Source organism: Macaca thibetana, chromosome 12 (assembly GCF_024542745.1).
Source record: "Macaca thibetana thibetana isolate TM-01 chromosome 12, ASM2454274v1, whole genome shotgun sequence".
Lineage (NCBI taxonomy): Eukaryota > Metazoa > Chordata > Mammalia > Primates > Cercopithecidae > Macaca > Macaca thibetana.
Genome location: NC_065589.1, coordinates 25,317,079 through 25,329,781, shown reverse-complemented (window position 1 = coordinate 25,329,781; position 12,703 = coordinate 25,317,079). Strand labels below are relative to the sequence as shown.

At 43.2% G+C, this 12,703-nt stretch overlaps 1 long non-coding RNA gene across 1 annotated transcript in view; it reads right to left on the bottom strand.

The window, feature by feature from the left end:
• Positions 1-307: 307 nt before the first annotated feature.
• LOC126932457 (uncharacterized) overlaps positions 308-12,703 on the bottom strand; it is a 150,097-nt gene continuing 137,701 nt past the window's right edge. Inside the window, exon 9 of the long non-coding RNA XR_007718181.1 lies at positions 308-1,004. This is a non-coding gene — a long non-coding RNA (uncharacterized LOC126932457). The remainder of the gene's footprint in view (positions 1,005-12,703) is intronic.

Here is a 12,703-nt window from a genome sequence, read left to right as displayed (position 1 = left end):
TGGCAGCCAACTCCACTCTAAGATCTAGTTTTGACTTCATGTTAATTCAAGTAGAGGAGAGAAAGAAAGAAACAAAAACTCAAAATGCTGAGATGCCATCTTTCATTCTCAAGGAGAATTTTTTAAAGTCTACTCCTTTGATACAAGGGTCTAAGCTCCCTTTCAGAACTTAGGCAATGAAGATCACACTCCCGTACCAGGAGTCCCTCACAAAATACACAGAGGGAAAACCTCCCTGTTCAGTTCTCTAGCAGAAGAAAGACTGGGCCTATTAGCCGGGTGTGGTGGTGGGCACCTGTAGTCCCAGCTACTTGGGAGGCTGAGGCAGGAGAATGGCGTGAACTCGGGAGGTGGAGCTTGCAGTGAGCTGAAATCGCGCCACTGCACTCCAGCCTGGGCAACAGAGCAAGACTCCGTCTCAAAAAAAAAAAAAAAAAAAAAAATAAGAAGAAGAAAGACTGGGCCAAGTTGAAAGCCCACTAAAACACACAGGGTAAAGCTATGATCTCTTTGGGAAAGGATTAAGCAAGACTTCTTTCCTTGAGTTCAGGCCTTAATCAAAGATGTCTTGTCCCAGGAGAGTTTTAAATAAAGAAAAGCAAGTAGCAATAACTATTTTCCACCACTGTGCCCTCTATCACCAGCTCCAAGAAATAGTTTAGAACCAAGCTCTAATTCCACTAGAGCCGATACATTTCTGATTCCAGGAGTGAACAACTGTCATTTCTCTATTTCCACATTTTCTGGTCAAAGTCCTTCTTTTTGTTTTGTTTTCTTGATGGAACATTCCGTTCTCCACTTGCTGTCCATTTTAGAACTTGTTAAGCTAGTAAGATGGATACCTGGAGGCGCTGAGAACTCTTGTCCCCACCATCAGGGCACTTGCATGAGACTGAAGCCAGGACAGGAGTGGGGAGAGTTGAGAGGTGGAGCGGACAGAGTCCTGGGCACATCATCTGAGCACCTGCTTCAGCCCTTGCCTGAGCCAGATCTGCCTCCAGGCTCTACAAATACAAGAACAAGTAAAAGCAAGAATCTTCCCTACTAAGCTTTCCCAGTCTCAATTTCTTCATCTGAAAAATGGAAAGGACAACATGCAGAGCTTTTAACTGTGTTCTATAGACTCTGGAATTCTAAAAGTCTTGTTAAAAATGTCATTGTGTGCACAAGTATCTGACTATACACAACATAATTTGTGAAGAAGAGGGACTGAAATTCCTGAGTTAAAATGTTTATCACAACAGCACCGGTGGCCCCCTATTGTCTGAAGATTCCAATCAAAATTCCTCCCCCTGGCTCCCCAGCTGTCCCTGTTTACATTTTCAGCCTTATCCCTTAACATACCTTTACATCCCCATCCTCTGGCCAAACCAAGCTCTGCACTATTGTCTACTTGTCCTCAGTGCTGTCCTCTGGATCCTTGCAATCATAGAGTCTCCTTTTCATGGAATGCCCCCTCCAAACAACCCCACCTCGCCTAGTTATACCTTCCCATCCTGCAAAGTCCCATTCAAGATCTGCCTTCTCCAAAAGTTCTCCCTCAACTCTCTGTCCCCTGTTCTGCTTCTAAGAAAAAGCTCCCGTCTCTGAATCCCCAAAGCACTTTATCTGAACCTGACTTATGTTACTGAAAAAAGGTCCCTTTATGCATCACTTCAGATTCCCTTTGCTAAGGTGATTCAGGGGGTCCATGGCCCCTTGTTCTGTCCCAGTTGCCGCTGAGGCCAGCAGCACTGTGTGGAGTCTGGCCAACTGCACAGGGACACAACCTGACTGTGCCTTGCTTCATGCTCATGCTCTGAACCTCTTGCCTCCTGTCTTGGCATATTCCTGCTGTTACTGAGACACTAGAGCCACTAGGAATATACATGGGTGCTCAGTGGGCATGCAAGTGCCCCCCTCACACACACCACACACACGTGCACACACACACATGCACACACACACACACACGTACAAGTAGTTAAGGGAAGTTAATGCTCCCCAGATTGAAGCTTTTGTCAGTGGGACACAGGAGCGAGGGAAAAATTTCTTCTCTGTTCTCTTTCCCCCGTCCACCCTCTAGGAAGAGGGTCTGTGAGACTCATCAATTATTTACACTTGTTACCAAGTGGTGTCCAGCTCAGGAAACCTTTCCTTCCTTTTCTCTTCATTTCTCCTTTCCTGGGTTTGCATTTCCCAATAAAGAAGTAGCATGATAGTTTTTGCATCCAGTTCTGATTTCCAGGGCACCCAAACCTATCACTTTTTACTTGATATCACAGTTGCTTATGCATGTATCTTGTTCCACCCGACTAGACTACATAATTATTGTGAGATTCTATATCTGCATTACAATCTAGCATAATGTTAGTGCTCAATATGCTCTGTGGAATGAATGAATGACAAAAGGTTTTGGAAAATGTAGTGTCAACAGGGACCTGAAGACCCTAAACTGACACACTCAATATGGAGGGATGGGAAGGGAGTATGTTCTTACACTATGACTTCTGTTCTCAAGCCAATGACTGGTTAGTCTGTTGGATGTACCAGAGCACATTTTAACCAAAGGTTAGCTTCTTTCTTATGCCAGTACAATAGTTTGCACAATGAGGCAGAATATAGAAAATTATTAGGTCAGACTCCTTATATAGAACAGAAGGCAGCCAGACACCAGGAAGCAGAACATAGGGAAAATAAGAGGAGAGAATTCCCTTAGAGGTAAAGAAACTGATGGCCTGATACTTTTTCACAATATGTGCAAAGGAGAAAGGCAAATTCACAATGGGGCTTAAGAACCATCTCAAGAGAGACCTTATTAGAACTGCAGGAGGACTGGGATGTTTCCAACTGAAGTCTGCTGGAAGGAAAGGAGACCATTGTCCCAGGGGCGGGCAGAACTCACCCCGAATCAACTGCAAGTTCCTGTTATCACTCCCCCACCAACTCTCATTCAGTCTTTTTTGCATCTTGTTTCATTAGGGTTGGAACCTTGATGCCTGTGTGTAGCCTTGAAACCACAGTGGTCTGTGCTTGTATCCAGGCCAACAAGGACATGACCATGGCAGTGGAGAGGCACCCATCAGTCTGCTTTAGGGCAGTTTTTAACAAAGGCACCTACGGAAGGAACTGAAACAATACTCATCCATAATTGGGCAGCTCAAAAACTCTAGTTCCCTCTCAGCCCTGTATTTGGAAGCAGGACTGTGCACTTTGGACTGTGTCCCGGGAGTTCTTGGATCTCAAAAGAGTAACACTAGTCCTCCTGCTAATGAGGACTCGATCAGCTAATTGCAAATGAAAAGATGAGACCGCATTCATAAGGGGATGAAGTGGTTCCTCCTGGTCATTCCAGGACTTGCTGGGTCTGTCTGCACTAAGTACACTCTGTTGACCAAAAGGGTACCAGGTGTAGCCGTGGCTTATTGGAAAGTATGACCCATGCAGAGAAAAACAAAACAGGAGATGGGCAGATGAGAGGAGATGAGTAATTGCACCTGTCAGAAAATGAGGATAATGGTTAAGGATACTAGCACGGAAGCTCTGAGTTTTGTGGAGAAAAACACCAGGGCAAATACGAGGAATTATTTGTCCTCAATCTCTCCTGGAGAAGATGGAGTTGATCACTGGGGCCTGGTGGCCTGTATGACCTTCCAGCCAACACTATTAAAAGTGCCTGCTTACACTCAGTGGTTAGCACAGGCATTACACAACCCCATCCCTGCTGCCCACCCTGCAGACACAGGCAGCTCTGATTTTGCAACATGCTATTTTTAAAACAACCGAATCATTCTCCATTGCCCCCTTTGCAGCCTAGAGGAAGGAACTGGTTGCCTCGCCAATCTTTGGCACCAAAGTGCTTCACTACGGATGTCTTTTTTTCTGCTGTCATACCGTCCTGATTAAGATTAATTGTCCCAGTCGAAGTGAGTCACTCAGAAAGGATGGGAAGGGTGGAGGGAAGAGGGCAGTTTGCTTCTTTTTCTTTTTTTTTCCTACTTCAATGTTTGTTCTGAAAGATCCAGAAGAATACAGGAGTGGAGCAAAGGAATTTAAAGTGTGGAACATGTAATAAAGGAGATCAAGTGAAAAAGCTATTATGGGCTCCATGTTTATCTTCAGCTCAGCGACTTTCAGAGGAGCATGCACTTGGCTGGGGAGCCTGGAGGGCGTGACTGCTCCCTGCCAGTTGGAGGGCCTTGACCTGAACTCTCAAAAATTCAGCTGACCTCGTCCAGCCCCAGCTACTCTAAAAACAAGGCTACAACATCTCCCCTCACTGACACAGATACACCCCAGATGTATATATTAGAACTTCAAAAGTTCATTTTGGGTGCAGAAATCATATACAACCAAGGGAGAAACTGAGTAAGAAAAAGAAAATATATAACCACTAAACTCAAAGCTGTACCAAAGACGAAAGAGATATTATTTATAGAACAGCTTTCACTTGCCAGGTATTAGTGCAAAAGTTGATTCTCTCTAAGCTCCTTCTCCAGAGCTCAGATTTGCACATCCCCTCTGAGTCTATCCCTCCAGTTCTGAGAGGCTCCCACTCCCTGGCAAGCACCTGAGACTCCTTTGTTGATGGAGTGGGCCTGGCTGAAGCAACTCAGGCTATTTTGGGGATAGTTATAGAATACTTATAGAGGCGTTATTCAAAAACTCATGACCACTACTCTCATTTCAAATTAAAAACATCTATCCTCTATGCTTTTTTCCACACCTTATTACCTTAACAAAAAGAAGAAAGGTTTGGCAAGGAAAGAAGTATATGGCTTTGCTGATTCTGTGCATTCAATAGAAATCAAATTGTCATGACTTGTGAGGAAGAGAATTGGGCAGTGTGTCAGAAGACTGAAGCACACAACGTCTAGCCCAGAACATGGCATATTCAGTAGCCACTGGCTAATGAATGAATGGATGAATGAGTGAACTTAAGTATGAATCCCAGCCCATCAACTAACCAGTTGTGTGCCCTTAGATAAACTACTTCTATTTTCTGGACCTCAGCGATTATCCAGTTCAACAGAGGAAACCAGCCTTAGCATCTAGCTCAGATACTCCTCTTACTGTCCCATCAGCCTGGAGTCTGTATATTCCTGGGGGGCTGTCTTGACATTTCCTTTTTCTGAAAAGACCGTTTGGAACCATGCCTGTTCTACATCTACATCTTGGCCTGGATGAACCTTGAACATGCATCTCTTGGTTCCAACTTGAGCCCACCCAACAGCTTAACTGAAACTTTCTCTGGGTTCCAGTGCTCTAAGTCCAGAGGCTTCCATATCTGCTCTTGCCAAATACAAGTGGTTGGCAGATAAGCCTACAGTAACTCATTACCCCAACAGTAACTCATCTGTATTCACCCCACCCCAGCTCTACACAGACAAGTTGCCATAAATGGATTGATGGTGATTTGAATTCATCGCCTACATGGGAAATTTCTTTGAGGGGAGTATCTGGCTACATTCTTAAGTTACAGATAAGATACTTCTTATTCTCAAACAAGTAGCAAAGGAATATTATCATAATCCTGTCTGCCCTCGTATGTGATACCCTCATAATAGTTATTCCTCTAACTTAATCAAGGTTTATTTATTTTTACCCTCTCCGTCTCTCTTTCTCAAACAGTTGGAAGGATTACCAGCCATATGAACAGAAGTCAATGCAAACTTGGCCAAATTTAGGTAAACAGACAGGATGCAGATAACAGTGGGGACTCAGAAGGTTGAGCCAAAGGTACAGAGTCTAGATAGCTTCAGCCTTCCATTGTCCCAGGATGCTTGCTTTGATAGTCCCTCTATCTCTTCCCTGCATTCCAGACTTGCTTAAGAATTAGAGAATATCAGACCAATAAATCTCAAGATCCATTCCAGCTCTACTCTCCTCTTTTCAGGGATGAGTAAACTGAGGCTCAGAGAAGTTAAGGTTGCCTGCCAAAGTCACAAAGCCAACAGAGCCCAGCCATGTCGCCCAAACATGCCCCATGTCTCTTCCACTACCACTCAGGACACACTCAGTCACCTTAATTCCCACAGGACCATTAGGCTTATATTTCCAGTTGGAACAATCTTAGCAACAATGTTTGTTAGTGATCAACCCAAGCATCCCTGAAATGGTAAATAGGGAAATGCTGGGGCAAGAAAGATAGCCAAGGGATTCACACATAAATAAAAGCCCCAGAAGAGAAGCCCTCATGACCTAATTGTGGCCCTGTAAGCCCAGGGCATGCTGGACATTTTGCTTTGTTTTATTGCTTTTTTTTTTTTTTTTTTTTTTTTTTTTTTTTTTACTTGCCCTTCTCATTCTTATCCCCACTTAGTTTTGCATGGGAAAGAGAAGGTCAAGTATCTGGAAAGACAAGGAAGGTATTTTATTGGCCAGTAATTGGCAAGACCTCATATTCCTGCTTTATCAGTTTGCCTGACCCATTGATTAGAGATGGATCTTTACTTCCTGGCTCCTTTTAGGCCCTGTAAATTCACGCTTTTTAATTTTTACAGAGCAGTTTATGGGCTGCAAAAAGGGGAAGCTGGGGGAATCTGTTGTCAGGGGCTGCATTGAGCAATGAACCATCTTCTCAGTGTTCTTTTTCTTTCCTCCCTCGGGGAGTCTTGTAAATGAGCATTTGGACTTTCGAGGGAGATTGCAAAAGGCTTTTGTGGGGCAAGGCATGAAAGCACAGATAGATTATGAAGGGGCCTTCAGGAAAATCTGAGACACCATCTATCTCTAGTCAACTTGGTTATTTGTGGGACAGGAGAAGATTCCAGCAGATCATTCTCAAAATCTACTCTGAACTATTCAGCCTGTGAGGAAAAGAGGAATGTGTGACCTGATGATTTAAGCTAGAACTGATCAAGTTTTTTAGGAGTTGACATTTTGAAAGGAGTGATCTGAGGACAATGTGGAAGGATCTAAAGAATTCAGTGATTTAGAATTCTCTAACTCTCTAAAACTCCTCTAGAGCACCATGATCTACACTCAGCATCTCCACAGCAGCCAGACAGTCACTTAAGGATGGTAACTGACAGAGACAAACCAAGACATGAGAAGCAAAGAATCAAAGCTAAACTTGAGAAAAATGTTATCTGTAAGACAGTTGATTAAGGGGCAACATAAGTTGCTATAATTTTATTTATCAATCGAGCAAAGCTGGAAAGATGAATTAGATTTTTTAAAATGTCCTTACCTTTTTAAAGCTTGAGAATCCAACCAAAAAATAAGGTTAGGAAAATTGAGGAATCATCATCACCATCACCATCATCAACATCATTATCAACATCACCACCATCATCATTATCATCACCATCACCATCACCATCATCATCACCACCACCATCATCATCTTCACCTTCAACACCGTCTTCATCATCACCCATCTCTTAGTGAACATTTATTAAAAGCTTGTTGGATACTTGGCATCTTTTGAGTGCTTTACATACATTATTTCAGTCCCTCACATCATCTTTCATGAGATAGGACTGTTATTAGCCATCTCCTACGGGTCAGGAGAATGGGAGGAATTTCTCCTCACACTCTAAAAAGGGGTGGTAAAGAGAAGAAAACTCAACCTTTTCCAGGGTCTAACTTTAGCCTCTACAAGTTAGAAAGCAAATGCTCAGAAGATTTCAGCTTCTATTCAGACTTCCCAATTTTTCCTTCCTCTCAAAGAATAAATGAATTAATGCTAATATATGGAAATTCCAAAGGAAGAGAGAAGAGGAAAGTGGCTTTCAGGAAAAAACAAAATTAGACTGGTTTCTGCAGTAAATTTGGGAATATCCCAACTACAATGATTTGAACCCTTGCTTGTACTACTGTATTGGGATGTCTTCGCTTGTCTAGCTTCAGAAGACTTCCGGAAAAGCCCCTGCCTATTCATGGAATGCTCTACTCTATCCCACCTTCACATACCTGAGACCCCGTAGGAAGGTATTCTCCTGAGTGAAACTCAGTGCACTTGAACCCTCTATGGGTGGTAGAGTGGGAGGGAAGGTGGCCTTGCAGGCAAGGCTTTGGGTCAACTTCTGCAAAGTGCTGCCAACAGCAAGTATCCACTTAGCCTAACAGGGTCCAGGAGAGGTGATGTTGAATATCTGCTCTTTCCTGTGCCTTGAATTGTATTACGATAGGCCTGTTAGGTGGCAGTTATGTCGTTTGATGCTTGAGGAAGGTGAGAAGGGGAAAAATATCACTGTAAGAGTAAACTAGAAAAATTAGAACTGGGAAAATTCTACAAGGGAAACATAAAATATCATTAAATCAATTTAGATTATTCTGGGAAGAGGTGTATGTGAGGAGGTGGATCGGGATGCTAATAAACAGTGCATACTGGAAGTTTCCAAAGGAGCAGAAACCAGACTCCTTCCAAGAACTGAAGTGATGCATTTAGAGAAATAACACTCTGGGATTGTCATAGGCCGCCCTGCCATATTTACAGCGAGCCATAGTGCCAGAATCCATGTGTTTTCAAATCAATTCTCAAATCCTCTGAATTATCAAGCATTTTATTTGCCTTTAGAGTAGACTCACTTTATACACCATAAACATTTCATTCAGGCATTAAGTTCTGGGCTCTGCCTCTCATTTATTTAGCCCTACTCCTGCAAAGGCAGCCGACTTTCTGCCCACTTTCTTTGACTGAGCCTAGTGCAGCTAAGATAGGATCTCCAGTTGTTTGGAGCTAACAACATCTTTTTATGTATCATTTACCCTTTAGTTCCTGCTGAGGTTTCAATGCAGATGCCCTGATACTATAGGCAGAATAATGTCCTCAGAGGTGGCTTCATCCCTAAACCTATGACCGTTACCTAACACATCAAAAGGACTTTGTAGGTGTGTTTAAGGATCTTGAGATGAAGAGGATTACCCTAGATTATCCAGATGGGCCCAATGTAATCACAAAAATCCCTAAAAGATGGAAGAGTAAGGCAGAGGAGACAGAGAAGGTAATGTGATCATTTTTTTCACAGAGGTCAAGCTTCACCTCCTTGGGGAAGCCTATTTTGTCTTTCCTTGTGAAATCAGCTGTCTTATTTGTAGCCTCTCTATGCATTATCTACCACAATCACCACGACAACTGTGGGATGAGTGCGTGTGATTATTCTATTAATGCCTGTGTCCTTCACTAACTCATGAAGGCAGGGACTGAGCCAGATTTTGCTTCCTTCTGAATTCCCAGCACACAGCAGGCACTCAATAAATATTTGTTGAATAAATGAGCAAATGAAAGGGTGAGCAGAATCTAACCCCCCTACGGTTCTGAGTATTCTTTCGTGTGGGTGGAAACACAGCAGTCCATGAGGCACCCCACTGACCGGTTCTTTGCTTCTTGTCTTTGCATCTTGCTCAGACCAGAATATTTATCTTTACATATGGTCTCAATACATTTCTGCTGAGAGAACAGCAGTATCTGTGACTCCAATCAATGGCTCAAGGAGTTTGCAGGGATGGAAATTTTCCTTTTTCTATGTTATGATTTGTATTCAGATAATTCTGATTTAACTCTTGACCCAGCAGCCCCACCGGTGTACAATGATCTCTGTTGTGAGACTGGAGATCTCCCGCAGCTTTTCTCTTCTCTGAGTGTGAAAGACCATCCACTTATTCAAAGACCAAGATCCAGAGCCCAGTTTTGCAATACCCCAGGGGGATCCCATTTCCAAATCATCAGAACAAACTCTATTGAAAATCACTTCAACCTTAGTGCACCCCTGCATTTTATTTTTAAAGGAAGTTGTGAGTGAGTGAAGTTACAAAAAATAAATGAGAGCAGTAAATACTAAAACAGCAGCTACACTTGATTCAGACAGTTACTGCATACCAACTACGAGTAAAGCCCTGAAATAAGGTGGAGAGGCACTGTCTTTGTTGGCACACTCTTATTTCCCTTACGTCTCTGAGCACAAGTTCACTTTGACCCTCACAACTTGCCTGGGAGAGCAACAAGGTGTTAATCTCTTTAAGTGCTGAAGTCACAGGTAATTACTCACTCTCTGTTTATCCGGGTGCTTCATCTCTGTCTTCCTGTGCTCCTCATGCTGTCTGACACATAGTAGGCCTGGAGGAGTACTTTTGAAGGAACAAATGAATGCCTGACTTCTTTCTAAAGGGAGACTTTTTTAACTGATTTGCCCAACATTACTCAGTTAGTAAGCAAAGGGCCTTGGATGTGCAGCCTGGTGACCTAATTCCAAGTTCAGCATTCCTTCCTCTCTGCTGTCCATGAAAGAACTCCTAGGCAGGAAGGATGAGGGACAGTGGGGACACACACCATATGAATGTCAGGTCCGTGATGGGAAGTTTAAGTATAATCAGACAAGGAAAAGTGGCACAGAAGAAAGCAAGTTTGACTGAGTTTACCCAGTCAAACAGCAGGAAGAATGTAGCTGGACAATAAAGACAAATAATCCAGCAGTTATGCCTGGAACCTTCCCCTTTCCCCAGCTGTAGCCACATAAACCAGGGAGAGCCCCCCAAACCAAGTGAGTCCGGCACACCCCTGACATGGCAGCCAGTCCAACTGCGGCATTTCATAGCCCTCGGGATGTTTAAAGAAGCAAAACACTTGGAGGATATGAATTCCTGCCCCGTTAAAGAAAGTTTATTTTACAATATTTAACATTTCTTTATTAAAGGTGAACAGACAGGATATAAGCTCTATAAACTTTCCAAGGAGAAGACATTGCTGGCATTCCAAGTGGAGAAATCATTGCCCTGTGGGAGAACCAAGGCTTGCCTATTTCACTTTACAGGTGCCACACATGGCATGTTTTTCTTACAGGATCGTAATGCAGATGGATGAGGTTTTGGACATTAAAATTATAACCGGATTTTTCTTGCTGCCTCATTACTGTGCCATTTAAGGAAGAGGTTCATGGTTAATTCTCAGGGTAGGCTTGCCCAAAGCATCCCCTGTATTATGGGCAGGGCCTTGTCCTCAAATTGTACTACATAAGATGTCAGCTGGGGCCTCCCTACCCTTCAGAGATAAGCCTTCCTCCAAGATTTCAGGGCCTGGGGTATGAGTGTCAATGGAGGTTGCTGGTCAAGCCCCTTTCTCTTCCTATCTGACTCTATCAGCACCAGGACCAGCTCACATGTAGGAATGTGGACATATGAGGGTCCGGACACTCAATTTCTATCCACATCCTCGCAAACAAAGCTCCTTGGTGGAGTGGTCCACCGTCTGGAGGAATAACCTAGGTGAGAGTCCTGTGCAGGCCTAGGAAGCCAGATTGGAACCATTTGAGTGAGTTCCAGAGCATGAGTTCCAGATGCACACACCCCCAGACTGAGCACACTCCTAACCCCATGGAAAGGGCCATCCTGAGGACAGTCAGACAGGAGTCCTCTGAGGTACGTGGCCCAGGTTGCCTGGATCTGGGCTTGTGCTCATCATATTTAGGTAAAGTTGGTTTAAACTCCCCGCAAAGCCTGAAGCTCCTGTGTAACACTGTCATTGTCTTGGGGATTGAGAATTCACAGCCTTCTCCCCTGGTTCACCTCTGGCTGCGTCCTACTCGTTTCATTCCACACCAATCCAAACTTGAAATGTCACCGCTTCACAATTTCTTAGAAAAAAAAATTCTCATACCTAGCATTTTATTTTTAGTTCACTCTACTGAAGACTTGGATGTTGAAAAGCTCCTTTCATCTCTGCATCCTTCTCTCTCCAAGGAGTGAAGCAAATCCCATTTCTATTGTCATAGAAAGAGTCTAGAGACCATCTTTTAGGGTCGGAATTTTTTGTTGGGATCTTACCCTTCAAATAGAATCCTTTATCAAAGGCTTAAGAAAGATTTTGGGAAGCAAAATGTTCTCCTTATTTATATATGTCCGATTGTGTGCAAACACATACATCATGTCCATTTTCTTCTTGGTGGAAGAGAAACTAATACAAGGAGTCAGCTGCGGCATACTAATGGCGGAACAATAGGCTAAAGTTCCCTGGGCTACATATTCCTTTGTCCTAAGTCCTGGTTGTTGGGTCTTCCTCATTTTGAGATCTAGGCTGGAGGAGAAATGCCTCCCTGGAACACACACTGCCCTTGCAAAAGAAGGAAATGAGCTGCGTAACCTGACGATGTTTTTGAAAGTTCCTGCTCAGATGTAGCCCACATAACTTTTGCTCACTTTCCACTGGCAAATGCAAGTCATATAGCAAAAGCTGATCTATGGGATGTGTGTGTATAATTCTCTCAAATACATGGAGATTAACTAACTGGGGACAGTAATGGTACAATACCCATCAAATAGTAACCTCCTTACTATCTTCAAGAAGCAGCTAAAAATGTCCTCCCCTCAGTATCATTCCATGGAGACATCTCTCTCCCTTTTTTGTTCTACAGCATTACAACATTGAGACTTTCAGGACAATGTGCTGTTTCCCCTACTACTTAGTGAGCCCTTTGAGGGCAGTGATAATCTCTTATTTTATTCTATCTTCCCGTTACTTAGAACAGTCCATGGAACCTAGTACATTGTGCTATTATTGCTTACTTAGGGGAACAAAAGTGGTGCAATAATGCATGGAATCAGTCTTGAAATCCAAGGAATAGTAAGAGAAAGTTATAAAGGAGGAGAGGGAGAAAGACCAAAAACTGACTTTTGCACTTTTAAGTTGAGATATGTGTGTGTGTCTATATATATAATAGATATGCAATACAAGAAATATAGATGAGGCAGCTGCATTTATAAGCCTAAAATTTTGGAGACATGT